We start from the raw sequence: 18306 nt of genomic DNA, 5'->3' as shown, positions 1-18306 counted from the left end.
CAAAAGGGTTATGGATCAGCAACAGTAAGGAAACTTGTTTGTTTGTCATTTTTTTGTTTTGTTTTTCCCTGCTTGTCAGCTTTTGCATAATCTATTTGGTGAGGTGTCTACATATTTTTTTATTCCAGCCTGAAGACCAAATGCATCACATATTATGCACTGACCCAAACTGCATTTGCCAAACAGCGATTCAGCCAGTGGGAGTGGTCTGATCTTGTTGAGGAAGCTGCCCTTTAAGGTCATTACAATGGTCATGTGATAGGCTAGCAGAGCCCCCTGGGCCATATGACAAACCGAGCTGCCAGGCCGAGGTGTGTGTCAGGGGTGTTTTTCCACAAAGCATTCCATAAAAGTGTAACTGGGCTGTGTTTGCCCTTTCCTCCTGCTATGCGTTCAGCCAACAGGCCCCTGAAGATCTCTTAAAAAGTGCTGATCCAGAGAGCTGGGTTGGTGCTCTTGTAATCCTTCTAGCTCTGCTCCACCTCCCTTCACATTCCCACCCTCTATAGCTCCTGCATCTTCCCTCACATTCCCTCACTGTCTCCTGTGGATGCATTGCTCTGGTGTGAGCGAAATAGGTGATTGGATGACGAGGCTTGCTTGGGCCCCAAGCTAATTACCACACATGAGAGCATGACTAAATAAATCTTAAGTGCTGCTAATTGCTTGGCAGTGAAAACAATAACTGCGGTACTTGCCCAGAGGCTCTGGCGTAGTGAGGGGCCGGGGCACTGGGGACCGGGGGCCCTGGCACTGGGCCAGTAGAAGACACCAGTCGAGCGCCTCACCCGCTCTGCCGTCATGTTAAAGTCACACACCACTTGGCACTGTCGCTACATGCGCCATCTGCCCCCACAGCCACCACTGAGTCTAACACTAACACACTCCCTACAGCCCTCATCAGCAAAGAATAACGCATACATGACAGGCACAGACAAACTCAGTCTGTCTGTGGAGCCATCATACATCACTGCATTAATAAACATGAATTAGTAATGGCACAATTAGATGGGGTTGTTCTGACATTTACTGGTACAATAATGGCGTTCTCCTCTCTGCAACCCCCTTTAGCCTGTAGTGAAGCACCATCAGATGCAGACATTTAGATGTGAGGGGTTAAAAGGGTAGAAATGTCCCTGCCTGTATTTTTTTTAAATCAGAAAGATCTCTATCAGTGTTGTGTGTTTATATTTTTATATTTATGGTCAGCTAATTATACTGGCTAAAAACGTGAATTCAAATCCTGCTTTGGTTTGGCTTTATTCTTTCTTGCTCTCTTGCCATATGTATATATGTATTTAAACAAGTAATTGTGTGTCTGTGTGTGTTTCCCTGTAGGTTGCATTCTGTGAGTGAAGAACACATTTGGTGTGGCCCAAAGGTACGTTCAACACAGACATACTGCCAGACCTAAAATACTGAATGTGACATGACAAAGTTTTTAGCTTTGTCACAACACTCAGCAAAGATAAATGCCACAATTAGCACAGTTAATTTAGCAGATTCTCTGCACTTTCTGACAAATGTTGTGCGACTGTGTTTTCAAGTAGTCTTCATTTAAAGTCAGTAAATGTTAAAATACTGTCCCCCATAAAAAGACTGAGCCAGTGCAGTCATTGAGCACCACTATATACTGGTAAATATGTACACTATTGAGTTGTTTGATAAAGCACTCTTCCAGGATTGATGCTTTTATTTAATGAAAAATTATAAAACTAACAAAACATAGCTTAACATGGATATTATGATCAGTTAACATGTGTATGTGCAGAAGATAAATATGCCTTATTTTTTAACACATTTCTGAAATAAAAATATTGCTTAGAAACACCTGAAAATATACCAATCAAAACACACAGTCGGTTGCAGATCTTGTAAGTTCGTAGGTATCCACATTTTTTAAAATTTCCTTTGATACTCTTTTTTTATGGACACTTTATTCCATTTTTAATTATTTTATTTGTTTTGCTCAGAGATGAATGGGGTTCGTAGTGATCTTAGTGCCACATTTACCTTCTGCCACTTCCACATCCTCCTTTTCCCTGCTAAACAAGTCTCTTCTCATTTGTACTGTCACTCTTCTGCAGTGTTTTACAGCTTTCCCAGGGGACTCGTGCGCTTTTGTTGGCTTTTCTGTGTACACACACAGCCTAATTGGTTGATTAGTTCAGGTTGACTGCCTTGTTAATTGAATAGTAATTTAGATTTGATGTGTTTAATGAAGACCCTAATTTATTGTTTGGCATTCGTCCAAGGATTTGTTTTTGACAGTAGGAATCAAACGAAAAGGATAAAAGGAAACAAGGAAATGACTGCAGCACCCCAGTTCTGCTTTGATAGCACATGAATTATATCTTTGAGAGAGTTGATATGGCTTAAGTGTTTATCTTCCTGAAACTAAGCAGATATGGACAAAAGGAGAGTAACAATAAAAGTAAAAGCTATTGGTTAATTGTTCTAACCAATAAAAGAAGATGGATGGATGGATGTTTATGTAATTATGATGAAACATTGTTTAATGGGTAAAGCTCTAATTTTGAGGCTGTATCGATCAACTCCTGGCTTAACTCTCTTAGGTCTTAGGCTTTGTTGGTTTATGGCACAAACTGATTTATTTGACAAGTAGGTAATGCAAATGTAAGTGTGCAATTTATAACCTTTGCAACTGCTTTCTTTCGTCCACTTTTTTTAGCCAGCCAAGGTTGTTGACTAATCAACTTTAGCTTTGCATGGGCAAACAAGACTTTCATTCATTTGAATGGTGCCAGGATAGTGTTTCAGGAAGGATGCCAACATAACAGAACAGGGCTGTTTGCTGAATGACGACACAGTCATCCAACAAGGCATTGCACTGGCCAGTCAAACAAAGGCTAGCACACAGTCTTGTTGCAGTACTTCAAAACATGCAGCTTGTAACTGTACTGTAAAGCCTGTCTTTCCTGTACAGCGTTTTGCCACATGATATGGTACACCACCTGCATTTGCTGTACTGTATTTTCACAATTATATTAGTGCAGTAGTACCTTAAACATGCCCCCACCAGTGCAACCCCCAGTATTGTTCTAACACAGGTCCTGAATCTTTGCTGTTTGCCACTCAAAAAGTTCATGTTAAGAATATGGACATTTATCTTGAATAAATAGATTATACTAGTTTGCACTGTAGCTTTATATTTCAGATTTATTTAGGTGTCGTGATAATTAGTCACTTTAGAGACATTTGTTTATATTAACACATATGTCAGAGACCTGTGACAGCTTTTTTGTTTTGTTTTTTTCACCCCTAAGCTGATCGAAACATTTTTACTCAAAGCACTATGGATGGCAGTGGTTAAAATTGCTTGCTGCTGCTGCTGCTGCTGCTGCTGCTGCTGCTGGACATGTAATGTGTGCATTACGTATATTGACAAAGTCTGATACAAGTATTCTCATCCTGGTGTTGCTAACTTTCCTCTCATCATCTGAATGTCCTGGTTACCAATACTCCATCTGCTTTTTGAAATCCAGTTCAAGTGTGATACAAGTAGTAGCTCAGAACCAAACTCTGCCACAATATATAATCCCTCAACTGCACTTGTCAAAAAGTGTAATCTGTTTGAAGTCATATAAAATCACCATAGTGAAAAAATGTATTCATTCATACATGAAAGTATAAAAGTTTACAAAATATACGTTTATACATTTGTGATTTAATTTTTTCCCTCATTAGAAAATGGCATAGATTCATTGAACTCTGTTGGGAGCCACCCTGACACCCTGTCCAGAGCAGCATACTGTTAAACAGATTTGTTTTAGTGTGAAGAAGTGCTGCCACAGGTAAGGGGAAATAGTCCCACAAACATAGAGAGACTTATATTGTTTTCTATGTTTTTAAATTCTTTTTTGCAGTTTATTAACAAAATTACATGTGCCTTTTCCCTTGGTACATCACATTCATTTGTCAAGTCCAACTGATTTTTCACAATGAGTGAACCTGTAGAGCGTAGAGGCCTCTTTCTGTTTTTCCACATCAGGACTCCAGTGCATAGTGAGTTCATGAGTATCAATGAGCATTTATCTCCTCTCAAATACTCAGTTATGTGCAAGATAGTCACATTTAAAACCAATCAATGGAAACTTAATTTCCCTTTAGATTTGGAGGATGATCCCAAAAGCTTTTGGCTCCTCCTCCTGCAGTGCCGTTTGTGGCCTTAAATCGATCATTAATTTTCGCTGGTGAGCTTTGTCGACTAAGTCCTCTCTTCTGTAAAATTTCCACATAATTAAAATATTTTTTAAAAGTCTATTTAATCCAATGATCTGTAAAAATGTGAAAACTAAAATCCCAAAGACAGCTATATCCGCACCACTTAAAAATTGCGATACTGCAAACTGTTTTCCATAGCATACACTATCTTCATTCAGCCATTTTGATTTTTAGAACTGCATTGTTTCTTCCTATGTGGGTGTGTCCAAGTTGCAGACTTTTACTTTCCAAGAGGTCCAGGATTTCCCAGGAATATCCAGTTTTGATTTTGCTGTATCACCTGAATTCATGACAGCTCTGTGTGCTGGGCCTTCTTTGTCACCAAGGAAAAGTACCGACCATTCCAAGTACTACTTTTCAAAGAGGAAAAAAAGGTAGGGTGTTCCTGGAAAAAACAAAGAAAAGAAAAATACAGTTAGTAATAAATAAACTAAGCTCGGCTTTTCTTTGTGGAACATCTAATTAACTTATCAGCAAGATTCCTCACTTCTCCACAAACTCAGTCTCTTTGAACCTCATGCAGTCATGCACACTTATACACATGCAACAACCTTAAAGTGCTACATACTACAGCAGGCCAAACTAGTGCAGACATTAGCCACCTTGGGTGTTGGAGTCACCCCCTTTCGTCCATACATGTACACATTTCTTCACACTATTTCTACCCTTCCGTCACTTACCCGCAGTAGTCATTAGTCGCCCTTATCCCTCCCTTCCCTTAACGAGAAAGCAATTACCATTGGTTTCTCCCCAATCCCAGCGGCCTGGCAGCGTTTTCCGAAATCTTCCTTCCACCTGCCTTCAGCTCTGCATCTGCTTCTCTCTCAGATTCCCTTCTCTTCCCTTGCACCTCTTCTCCCTTTCACTGTAGCTGCAGACTCTCTCTCTTTCTCCATCCTCTCTGCAGCCTCTCTCTTTCGCTCCTCCCATCTCTGAGCTCTAGGCTGCTCTGGGTTTTAGACGGATCACTCTCACAATGGTTGATCAATACAGGTATTGATCCACTGGCAAAATGTTTATAAAATCATTCTGGGCAGCTGCGGTGCAGCGGGGAGGGTAGGCGGGGCGACAAGAGGGCCAGCGTGCCATGCCATTCGTCTACAAGAGAACCAGCGTGGACCTGATTGGCTGTCTGTCCGATGCCTTGCCAGGAAGAAGGCTGGCATAGTGTGCATTTGTGTGATTGTTGCTTGGTATAACACAGCCTTCCCTAGCTTATGCTGCTAAACGTCCCAGACCACCAAAGGAGAGTAGAGCTGTTTAACCCGTTCGGCTTTCGATGTCGACTGCTTGGGAAGCATTGGCATCAGCAAAGAAATTAATTTGCATAAATTAGCAAGCTGCAGGCAACACCAGTCTAATGATCCACTATCATCTCACTCTTCCATCCTCCCTGGGGAAAAGACTCTTTCTATTTAATACCACCCTGCTTGTCTGCATGTCCGCATGCCCACTCTGGGAAATATGCCAACACAGAAGCCTTGTGTCTGTTTCCCTTACGCAGAACAAAACACTTACAACGCCACAACTCCAAATATTAGTAAACACGAGGAACTAATAGGTTGCCGATGTGGGGAACACCTATTCACAGCATGTCCCTCTTCTACTGTGAAGAGGATGATGTAAGCAAGCCTGGGGACAGGACTTCCCCTTTGATTCCCTCCAGACTCTCACACTTTGATAAATAAAAGAGTTTTCCAGTCCTTGTCGATCTTTAGCAACATTAGCAGCGGTACGTCAACAATAGCAGGCTTCTGTGTTTTTGCATTTAAAAGCACGCTGTCACTCAACTAGGGAACACTATACTGTTAGACCGGCCAGCTCAAACACTTAAATACTTCAGCGCATTGCAACCGTAGATTCAAGTGGCATAGTTTATCAGTGACTTTGTAATCCAGGGAGGGGCTTTTGCTTATGTCTTGTTAAATGATGATGTATGAGATGTTTCATTGCACAGAGAATAAAATTTGCAGCGGGGAGCACAGTGCGGTGTAACTTTTTCCAGAGTCGCAAATCTTGTTGAATCAGACTAACATCTGTCAGCCATAAGAACAGGCAGTCGAAGTGACCGAGATTCAACCTCACATCTCTGGGTTGTGCGGCTTTGTCTGTCCCCCTCCCTCTCTGGCAATAACCCTGGACCCAGATACCCAAACGCTGGCCCAGACCACAATGCCTGGGCCTGCCCAAGGTCATCTTCTGTTGAGGAATGGTGTTAAAACTAATTGTGAGAGATTATTCTTGCCGCATTGCATTTTAATTAGCTCGCTTCTGTTTGGTTCAATGTGGAAAAGACCTCTTGGATATTTTAGGCCATATCCAGTTGACTAACCATGGATTCCCGTGATTATGATGAGCACACATGCACATACTGTCTGTATGTGCATGTGTGCTCATCATAATCACGGGAATCCATGGCGTTCGCAATCAAGTGTCACTCACACATATGCTGGAGAAGGATAATTACTCTTAACACATCCACAACTAGCCACAGCCCATTCATTACCATAACATGTTGTAATGAAGTTTAATCCCTCATCATGTTGTCTGTGGTCGGAGAGTGGTGTGTGGCTGTTATCCTCCGCTCCAGATGTCTTCCAGGCTGTGTCTTTTTCAATGCTGTGCTAGACTTAAGACATGGCATTCAGTCCACCACCTTTAGACATTCCCTTCATTTTTATCTCAGCTCTTTCTTTCTTTCTTTCTTTCTTTCTTTTACCCCCTTTTACTGTAAATTCATTTTGACCTCATCCATCTTTGTTTCTTCCCTCCTCCGCTATCCCATTTTTCACCTTCTGTTCCTTCTTCCACATACCCTCCCATCTCTACGAGAGTGTGTTATTTATTTCATCTGAATGCAGGGGCTCTTTGGTGCATGCTTCTCACAGAAATCAATTTCAGCTCAGACAGCATAACCAAACAAAGCACTGCACTCATTTCAGCACGGGCATAGATGTAACCCATCTCTCTCATTTTCTCCCTCCTGCTCCTTTATTGGAAGACATTTTGTTCTCACTCTGATGCCATTATGTCAATCACTGCAGACATGTGGTGATGTGTGAATGCAGCTACTAAATGAGCCATGGCAAGCAATGATCATTAGAGACTACAGAGTTTATATATGTGTTAATATATATGTCAATTTTGTTGCATATGATTGTCACCTTTCAGTCTGTGTGAATAAATGCAGGTTTTCAGTTTTTATTCAGTTTTATGACTTTTAGGGTGTGCGTGTGGGATGGCGTAGCAGTGAATTTTTTTCATTCATCATTCTCAGAATCTCCTTGTTCATACCAGACGACAACGCCGAGTGTTGGTAATAAGCAGATTTCTCTCAGTGTTGTATGAATGAGAAAGACTTGAGCTGCCCGCTCTCCTGTTTCCTTTTCTCTGCCAGCCATCCTCTTTGTACAGCCGTTGAGACCACCAGTTAATGCAGCTGCTGGATTGGCCTCTTTCCTTGCTCTGCTTTTATTGATTTCAGCCAGGCACAGAGACAGACAGAAAGAAAGGGCCTTTTCAGGAAGAAGTTAAATGGTCAAGTAGCGGGTGGAGGGTGGCTTTCACCACTTTATTGACGAGGTGGAAAAATGTCACTATTATGGAGGCCCTTGCAGCAGATAGCGAGCTGATTGGATGAGTGCCCCCAGGTCAGAGTGGAGCACGTTCCCCCTGCAGCCAAACGAGAGCAAATAAAAGGGCAGAGGAATCCGCTTGAACTGGAGGTGAGGTTTCTCTCTACCAGGCCTCTCTTTAGGCAACGTTTCTCAGGGTGTATGAGGCAAAGTGCTTGGAATTTGGACTGAGGGCCGGTCTCTGGTGGACTTCTTGCCTCTGAACTCTCTTCTCAAAGCGTTGTGGGTTTGCAAGATTTTATAGCTCTTGGGACTTCCATGTTTTATGTGTTACACAAGGCCGTGATACGCACAGATGTTCAACCTGCACTACACTGCCAGGACTGCAGCTTCATAGCAGGAGTTTAGAAAAGAGCGAGAGGGATGAATTGATGAGAAATGCTTGACGATTACATGGGTCACACAGAGAGGTGGTGTGCAAGGGCAGCCGCATCCAAGACACTGAAATCAAAAAGGAATTTGGCACAGTTGCTTATGGGTGCCCTACTGGCCTGGCGTGAGTCTATATTTGACCCTAAACTGAACATAGTTAAAGTTTTGCTTAACATACACGGGGGGCAGGAACACTAGGCTCACTGTATCACAAGAGAACAGGCAGGTGTCGCTCTTTTGACTGCCTCTCGTGTCAGACAAAAAGGATTATTCATGTATGAAAATTAAAGGGAAAAACGTGACGGGAGATTTAGAAAGAGTGACTGGGTGTACAGTAGTGCACTATACAAATGAAATTAGCTGTTGAATCGGACTTGTGACACTGAGAGCCCACGACAGAGATGCGACTGTGAGTCCTGACAAATGGCCGAAGGTTCAAATACAAGCCACTTTCATGCCAGGCCTGCTGACGTCAATCAGTGTAATTAGCCTAGCACATCATCTGGTTGGCTCCTCCTAGCAGCATAAGACAGACCTCTGGAAAGGTCAGCATGCCACAGCAGAGACAGAGCAGTGCTTAATCAGAGGTGAAATGGTTTCTTTCCAAATTGATTCCAGTTAGGATCAGACAAGAGTGTACTGTGTCGAGCCACTTAAAGACTTGAGGGAAAAGCGGCAGGCGCTTTTAAGGGGGCTTTTAAAACAAGACATTAACAAATAAAAACTGTTCTGGTGACATCTGGATCAGGGCCCAAAGAGCAGTGGGCCATATGAAAGATCTGTCTGTCTGTCTCTCTATCTTCATCTCTTTCTGGTCTCTTTCCCCTGTTTCACTCAGCTCTCTCTGTCTATCTCTTTATCGCCTTCTCTGCATGAGGCACAGTATACATTCACATGTGGGTGCACATACTCAGATGAACTGAGGAAACTCATTCTGTCTCTGCGGGGAACTTTGTCCCGCTACACTGTAAAACTTGCAAAATCACTTTTTCTAATGTTGACACAAATAGTATGGAATAAATATTTTGTCTTGGTGCTCACAAAGTAAACCAAGTACCATTAATGCTGCATCCCTGAGGCATTATAACTTTTTACACCCTCTTTAAAACTCTTTTTACAACAGGCATGTCACAACCATGTATACATAGAGGGAAACATCCGAGCCTGCCCGCACCCACACACAAGCATCTGCACACTGCACATTCACCAGCTCTCTTATGCTGAATGCATAATACATGTAATGAAATAATGTTTCCAGTGGGGATGGCTGTGGCTGGGGGATGGAGATGCGCGTTGAATATCAATGTGACTACCCCCAGACTCGCTGGTTCAATTGGTGTGATGGTGGGGGGTAAATGAACATGTGGGAGTAAGAGAAGCTTTATCCCTTTGCCCAAAGCTAAAGTGAGAAGTCCACACAGAAAGAGGATGGTCTTTTCTCTGGCTCAGTCAGTCATTATGAACTTGAGATTCATATGTTCTAGCTGGTGGTCTGCATGGGGTGGGTTTAGTCAGCTGGTCTAAAAGGAAACTACCAGCTCCTGAGTATCCATTGCCAACTAATAGCACAAAGACAAACACACAAGCTTAATGGCAGAGAGGAAGGTACTGTCCTTTATATCACGGTCAGTCCTTCCACAGAACATATCCAAGCTACACGATTTTGACCTATTCTGAACCACATACTCGCCACAAAATCTCAATGAAAATCAACTGAGAGACAAATTACATTTTCTCCCGTGCCTCACCTTGACTGACTCAAGTGAGCTCATCTGTTCCAGCTTGTCAGAGTGAAGATGCTGTGTCTCTGTCAGCCAGGGCTTTGATGTTTTAAACATTACCATTAATAATGTTTTCAGGATCAAAATTAATTTCTTCCCTACTATGTCCTGTTCTCTCCATTCTGTGTTGAAGCATGCATAAATCAAGACCAGCTACCTTTGTCTTGAAATTTTGAGGTCAGGAATTTGGGATGAGACCAATCCCGAATGTGGCCAAGTAGAGTATTCTTTGTGCGCATCTCTCAGTGGCTTTGTGTGTTTTGGCTGTGCTTTTTGCAGCTTCATTACGGGACTTAAGTAGTCGTGTTTTTGATACTTGCGCCGAATATGTGAACTTGCAGCACAGAGTGTTACTGCATAGTGCAACAGTCTGTGTGTGAGTTCATGTAAACTGTCGGTGCTTTGAGGTACTTTTCCGTGACCTTTCAGTGTAACGCTCAATTTTAAGGAGAGGCTGCTGTATGGTCTAGAAAGCATGAAACTTTGCCCAAATTACTCAAACGTCATTCAGAGATGTCTATGTTTTTTACTACAAAAGTTGTAATATTGGAACTGTCACTGAGTTGGCTTTGGGTTGTCGTTCAGTGCAGGATGTGGCAGCTTTTGAATTAGTCTGGATTAGACGCTAGAGAAGTATTTTTGTGACTTCCAGATGTTCTGTTATCTATAATTCCCAGCTGTGTTCTGAGAAGTTAAATGAGCTCCAAAGTTCCTGTCCAAGTTCTGTTATACTCATCAAACTCAGGGAAATGTAATTAGTGCCTATTTGAGTTCCCATCGCCTAGCAACTCCCTCCTAAATAAACACAAATAATTCCCTTCCATTTTCATTTAGCCACACCTCTTATTTGCCAAGCACCTCCTCTCGAGTGGCTCTGGCCATACCCTTACTCTGGGGCCCTGCAATGTGAAGACAGGGTGAGGAATGTGTGAAGCATCCAAGGAAACATGAACTGCTATTTTCCCACAAGTATGAAAAAACAGAGGCTATGGTGGAATCTTTCTGACGCAGTCAGCTAGTGGGATGGCTGCTGTACATTTGGGATTTGGACAGAGGCTCAGGTCAGGGTGTTTTTAAAGCTGTAGTCTTAGGGCTTAAAGATCTAAGCTGAGACTGTGTAGGTGAGAGAGAGCTGCTGAAGAGGTTAAAACCTGATGAGTAAACCTGGATGGAAAGATAGCAGCAGTTGCTGGATAGCCTCTTTTGGGAGCGCTCCTGCTATTTCATTTTTAACAGCATCTGTGGGGCAGCCTATTAATTGTTTGTTGGCCAAACCATCATTAAAAAAGCAGACAGCAGGGTGGCTTTTACCAAGATGTGAGTGGGAGCAGAGAGCTAAAACAGGAGAGAGGATCACTGAAGAGGCCCCAAGAGGCCCTCATAGAGACCCACATGATTACCACGCTACTGTTGGCTCTGTAATTCCTCATACATTAAGACACAAGGTTGAAAGGAATTCCCAAACACAAAAACAGAGAAAACTTCAATGAGTTTTTCTTTCCTGATCTAATTATCGCTGCCCCCATAATCGCTGTTATATTCATCATAGTGCTCCGTATTTATGGGGTCTGTTTTCATCATAGTAATAATGTCACTCTGGAATTCCCATGCAGAAGGAGAGAGAGAGAGAGCGATAGAAAGAGACACACATCAGAGTATGTATACATACTCTGATGTGTATTTCCACTATAGTAGATGCAGCCAGATATTGTTTGAAGTTAAGGAAGCCACAACAGGAGGACCACTCCACCTCCCTGCAACTGTCCCTTTATTTTGTCTGCACTATCCCCCCCGCTGTGGAGTCTACATATAATCTGTGTTGAGTTCAGCCACTACTGATCCTGGTCTTGGTGTAGACTGCATCCTGGAGCTGGCAGTGAGCCTACTTGTGTGTCTAAGGCCCATCTGAGTTTGGAAGCCCACACAAACTTATTCGTCTTCCTTTCTTCTGTTCACATTTTGCAATTTCACTACATCAAAAGCCAATTTCTTTCTTTCTTTCTTTCTTTCTTTCTTTCTTTCTTTCTTTCTTTCTTTCTTTCTTTCTTTCTTTCTTTCTTTCTTTCTTTCTTTCTTTCTTTCTTTCTTTCTTTCCCCACAAATCAGACTTGTTTTCCCAATCCTTCTCTCTCAGTTCTCCATCTCTCACTGCACCCCTCCACCCCGAACTCCCTCCAATTCCAATGGAGCCCACTACCTTCTGTTCTCTGCCCCCACAATGCTGCTCCCAGTATTTGGATATATATTTAACACCCACATGTGAGGCCTGGTGAAAGTGCCTGGGGAATGGAAAGGAAAACAAGCATGCCCTCTCTCCCGGCCCTTTAGTGCTGGCCTGCTATAAATACCTCCGGGTGGCGCGCCAGTTCCAGCACCAGTGGCATGGGAAACTCTCTCCCTCCTGTAGCCCATTGCTTGACCACTCAAGTCCAGTCTGGGAAGGCTTTAGTCAGTAGGCTGCCCCGAAGGGTGGACGGGTGGGTAGATGGGTGGTGAGGTGTGTTGAGTGTGAACGGTGTAGGGAAACAGTATGGAGCTCTGTATGTAGCAGTGATGGTCTTCCTGTTTGTTTTGTCTGCATCTCTGAGGAGTATCCCTGTGTCTCTTCCCTTTCTGCTGCACTGTCATCTTCCTTTTCAAAAGGCTTCATGTATACTGCATTTATGCTGTTTTGCCTTATGAAGATTGTATGAATATGTGCTTTTCAAACTGTTAAAAAAAAGAGATCCCCTTTTCTTCACTGCGCTGAAGCGTTTGTTATGTTACTCCCCCAAAAATTGATTTAGACTTTTCAAAGGTTTGTTCTTCACAGTGCTGTCTCCCTGTGTCGATGCACGACAGGCTCAGCTCATATTTTCAGAGTTTGAGGTAATAGTTTTAAACTGACAGACTAAACATCTCTCTCCCCAGCTGTTCCACTTCTACAGAGTAAATAGTTTTAGGTGCACAAACGCACACGTGCACGAGCTGAATGACTGTCTCAGTCTAATGATTTTTTTTCTTTTTTTTGATTTGGGGGGTTTCTGGAGAATTTGCTGGATTTTCACTGAAAGGATATGAATGTGGGCGCTCGCGGGTCACTTTCTTATCATTACAGCCTGTGCGTCTTTGAAAAGCAGTTATCCATTATAGATGTATACAGTAGATGCAAAGCAGATACTATGCTTGCGCTGTGCTAGTTCACATATTGTTTTTTTGGGGGGGTGGGGGTGTTTTAGGCCACTGAGAGCTCATGAATTAAATGCCTGTGCTGACTTAGATTGGGCCTGTTCCAGCATCAACTAAAAAGAGGTACTTGAGATCAAAGCTTTTTGTTTGGTCATTTAGCATGCTGAGTCTACAGATTAAATGTCTTTGTTGTTCCTTTTTCCTCCTCACACCTCTTAACATTCTCCCCGTGTCTCTTTTTCTATCCCTCTTTTAATACTCTTCTTTTCTCTCTCTCTCACCCCTACAAGGCTCACTTGTTATTTTTTCGTACAAGGTCCTGTAATTAAGTTTGACATAAGCACAGGGATTAAATATGTGGTTGAGGAGGGAGAGAAAGGAGCTCTGTTACAATCTCAAGGCCAGCTGTAAAATGGAACCAGATTGCGACACTTGGAGTTGGAAAGTTTGGGAAAGGAGCTTCAGAGCACAGCCAAGAGACTACTGAGACTCTGGCCAAAAAGGCTAATATTAAAAATCCTTAGGCAGAAGACTAACACTCAGTCCGATCCAATGATAATTTCTTTTTCAGCTAAAAGACTGCCATCACCTCCAGCTAAACGTTAACTGTTGTCTGTCCAACCAGATGACTGATAATTTCACCCCAGCCAAACTCTGCTGCCAAAATAACACCAGAAAGCTAAATACTGCCTAGTTAACTGCACATTTACAGCCTATGACCATAATGTATTGTTTCCCTTAACCGCAAAACAACTAATTTGTCTGCCAGTTTATATTTAGTTATCAAAGCCAATAAACTACACATTCGTATTAAAACCAGACGGTATAGTCACATGTTTTTATAGGTGCATAAGCAGCCAAATGAATTTTACAAGTGAAGAAAAAGGAGCTCACCCGTTACCTTTTAATTATAAGAACGGAAAAGTGATTGTAACTCTAAAGCACAAATGCAGCGGGGGAAACTGTTTCACATGCTATCACTCAATCACTGACACCAAATATAGAAATATAGGCTAAGATCAGCCCCCAGTGCACCGAGCGTGTCAATAGGATTTTCTTCTGTTCTGAACTCTGAGAGGTCTCACATGGAACTTTGCATTCTTAAATAACTCTGGCAAAACGCTTTAATCTTAATGAGTCTGAACAGCAAATCTCTCATCTGCAGCAAAAAGGATTAGGAATGCAGAAAAAAAGACTGCCGTTCCACTTTGATGAATTGTGTTTAGAAAATCCCTGGGCATGAAGTTCCCCCAATGAACAAAGCGTTAGGCGAGAACGGATGCTTTTAAACAACACAACTTATCTGGGAAAAACAGAACATGTATTTAAGTGAAAATACAAAAGCAGAGCTGATTCGACTCCTCTGCAAATGATAAAAGTGACTAAGTTTTTTCTTTGCTTTTTTTCTCTCCTCAATCCACTCAGCTACTTTTGGAATCAAACCTGGAGTAGCTTTGCACAAATTACGTGTATTGTGTTTTCAGTGCTTCATCAGTGTTTATTTATTCCCCGTGATGCCTTCTGACATTGTTAAGAGTAAATAAATGAATTCATAATTTTTCTTTCACCTCTTGGTAAAAGTTCTTGAAAATGGCTGATGCGCTGATGAAAAAGGAAGCTGATGAACAAAGACAGTTAAGTGCCAAGAGGTGTTGCTTCCAAAGCCGCGAGACTCTGCTGCTTCCACTGTAGTTTGCTGTGGTTTTCCTCATTGCCACCAAACTTTTTGAGTTAAGCGTGGAAGCGTAGTTACTTAAGTATGCTATTATGCAGAGGTGTTTATTTGTACTTGATTAATACATTATTGATAATATGTTAATGTAATCCAAATCAAAGCAGTTCAGCATTTACTTGATTAATTATTACTCTGTGGTGTAATTCCCCCAAACAGTCTCTCTGAGTGGTATGGGTTAGAGCAGTAAGCCTCTGGCTAGTTCAGACTGCTCAAACTACAAAGAGCCTCACTGCACTGGGACCTGCTCTGGGTTCCCCCTTTCCAACTCTCCACCCACCACCCCAAATGCCTCCAGGCCTTTGGAGATCTACCCTGGCTGATGTTTGCTGTATTTATTTTACCTTTCCGTCCAAATCAACGCCTCCCTTTGTTTCTTTTAATGGACGTAGGAAAGAGATATTGCTGATCCAGGTCAATATGGAGCATATTAATGAAAAAACACCAGATACAGTAAATAGCCTCTTGAAAAAAACAAACATATCAGAAGGCTGCGCTTTTCTATTTTATTTTATTTTGTTTTATTCCAAGTGCATAGTTTTCTTCACAGCGCAAGTCTCTGTGTTGTAGAGACATCAGCGCCTTGTGTGTGTGTATGTGTGTGTGTGTGCAGCGTAGTGATAAATATTACCATGTACTTGACCTATATTGATCCCCCACTAGGATGTGTACCCACTCCACCACGATGAGCCTAAACATCTGGTCACCAGAGTGTTTCTTTGAATGACAGATAACATCTGGGAAGACTGCTGCTATCACAGGAAACAATGTTCCTATCTCCCCCTCCCCACCTTTCTGCCTCTACCCCCTGTCCCTCTTTTCCCTTGTCCTGCTCATAAGCACATCCCTCTCATTGATTTCCCATTAACCCCTTCTAGACTGTGAGTATCTGCCCACCCAGACAAGCAGACACCAGTGGATTGATTAACGACATAATGGCATCACTATTGCTGCCTGTTCTCATCAGTCTGACCAGGTCTGCAGACCGGCCCAGTCCATGTCCAGCTGTCTGTTGCAGTCGTCCACGTTTTTCTCCTCTTGTTATATTTTACTGTTTTCAGTCCCACTTTCCTTTATTATTGCTCCCTTTATGTTCCCCTCACTTCTCATCCACCTCAATCCTTCTGTTGTTTTTCTTCCTTCTTCCTTTTTTTCCATCTCTAACTTTGTGTCCTTGTGATCCTGCGTCCTATGCATCTTCTACCCCTCACGCAGCTCGCTGTTAATATTCACCTGGCATTCAGCCTCAGGGCACATGTGTAGAACCACCGTTTGAAACATGGTACTCGACGCTCCCGTTTGCTTTCACGATAGCATGATAAAACACACGTGTCTGTGCACAATACATCTCATCCTATGAACTGGCAGTTACATGCTGATTAGTGTCATTGAGGACAGTGTATTGGAGCTCATTCAGAGTCTGAGATGAACTGTGGCGCACACATTTAGTGGCATCAAAAAAATAACAGTACAGCTTTAGTTGTGTTCGCCGTAAAAATGGAACGCTGGTTAAAAATTGCCCACTGATGAGACTGCAACGGATGGGAAAATAAATCGTAATATGTGTGGGTGGGTGTTTTGAGATCTATGTATGTTTAGATTTTTTTCCTTTTGTTTTTAAATAGACTGTCTGCTATGATATGCACAGTATACATACATAAAAGGACGCAGTATCTGTTTCAGCATGTATTTCCTCCTTCGCTTTGGCAACTGCTTTGGTGGCAAAAATAAAGTAAATGTCTGTTTGTTAAATTGTGTTTGTGAGCCACAACGGAGGCAAGTTAGAAAAAGCCCTTCATTTAAGCATGGCGTGCCTCCATCAGTCCCAGTCTCTGATGTACAAAGAGCCCAGAGGAAGGAGCTTCACAGCTGTTTGTAAACTATGAGAACAGGAAAGGTCAACAAAGTAATGCTGTGCGTTTTTTGTAACGCATTTTCATCTCTCTCTGTTCCATAGTGAGACAGCAGGGCTGCGCCCTGCTTCAGTAGTACTGGTGCATTTAAATTACTGTTCTTGCCTGGAGAATAATGGTGAAAGCATAACCCCATTGTATTCTTTGATAAATTCTGGAAAATGCATGGTATAAGCTGAGGAAGAGGCGCGGTTTAAGGGCACAATTGCCTTGCAAATCTACCATGGCAAAGTTTTTCTGGGGGAGAGAGAAAGAGACGGGGAGGAAAAGAGTGGTGAGAGGAAGGGGAAATGTGGAATTGAGGGTTGAAGGAGAAAGAAAAGTGAGAGGGAGATGGTAGGATCCAGCACATGGGTAGAGTTGTAGTTGGAGGCGGGGGGGTCTGCATTGCAGGGACATGTGTTATCTCTGGGTGCAGAGGTCTTTGTTTGCAGGGCAGAGAGGTATAGATTTCCTCTCCATGTCAGCGCCTTTATTTAGGGCTCAGCACAGAGGGGACAATGGCAAACTAATCCACTACTGAATCAGGATTAATATTCAAGCTGAAAATATTAATTCACAGCCACAAGGAGGAAATGCAGAATGTGTCAAAATACTCAAACAAACAAAGAACAAAAAAGCCAGAGATCCTTGACCAAAAATTCCATCTCGAGTGCATTATTTTACTGCGTCCTGCAGTCTCGTCTCAGCATTCTGTTTGATTTCTGTATTAATCTTCATAATGATTTTCTATAGAAGAGCGAGAGCTAGGGGAAGCTGAAGAGCTGCATGTTGTTTTTGGCTATTCTCCTCACTAAGCTCTGGATTTAAGATCTGGATTTGAATATTTATGATAGAAAATAATGGAGGTTATAAAAATAAGTCCCTGCAGAGCTGGGCTGTAAGTTATAGGGGTAAGCAATGCCTCCCACATCAAAGAAGCCTGGAGATGTTGGCCAGTAGTCTGCTGCCTGTTGAAGCCTATAGCTCTTCATCCCGACCAGCAGAGAGTCTGGTTCTGCTGAAGATGAAGGATCCAGAAGTGTCGCTCAGCATCAGAGTCCTTACGAGCCTCAAAACAACAAGAGAAAAGAAATCTGCCATTAGGGTGACATCACTTGACTTGTTTCAAATGTAGTTTCACTTTTTTGGAGACTGGAAACAAGTGACAGCATTTTTTCAGCAGCAGGTTCTAGTTTCAACATAATATCACTTGATCCAAAAAGATGTTTTAAACATGCTGGTTTGCATTTGAAACAAGTGACATTTTGCCTTCCATTTCCAGTTTTTCCTTCTTTTTTTTTTTTTCTTGGAAACTTAGATGTTAACATTGAACACTAATGACAACATTATTTCGGAGAACTGTGGAAATAAAAATGTTCTCCATTGTTCTTTTTTTCAGTGTCTGAGCCTGAAAGCTTAGCATGAACATTCACAGGCTGGGTCTGAACTGTTTGACATAAACTGTATATTCAAACAAT

At 42.3% G+C, this 18306-nt stretch overlaps 1 protein-coding gene across 2 annotated transcripts in view; it reads left to right on the top strand.

Annotated features, from left to right (window-relative positions):
- Positions 1–1165: 1165 nt before the first annotated feature.
- zfhx3b (zinc finger homeobox 3b) overlaps positions 1166–18306 on the top strand; it is a 169510-nt gene continuing 152369 nt past the window's right edge. For both annotated transcript variants that reach the window (XM_026168473.1, XM_026168438.1), the window contains exon 1: positions 1166–1381. The gene's annotated coding sequence lies outside the window, so the exon portion shown is untranslated. The remainder of the gene's footprint in view (positions 1382–18306) is intronic.

This window comes from Astatotilapia calliptera, chromosome 1 (genome assembly GCF_900246225.1).
Source record: "Astatotilapia calliptera chromosome 1, fAstCal1.2, whole genome shotgun sequence".
Lineage (NCBI taxonomy): Eukaryota > Metazoa > Chordata > Actinopteri > Cichliformes > Cichlidae > Astatotilapia > Astatotilapia calliptera.
Note: the sequence above shows the minus strand (reverse complement) of the source record. Positions and strands in the feature narration are given on the sequence as shown.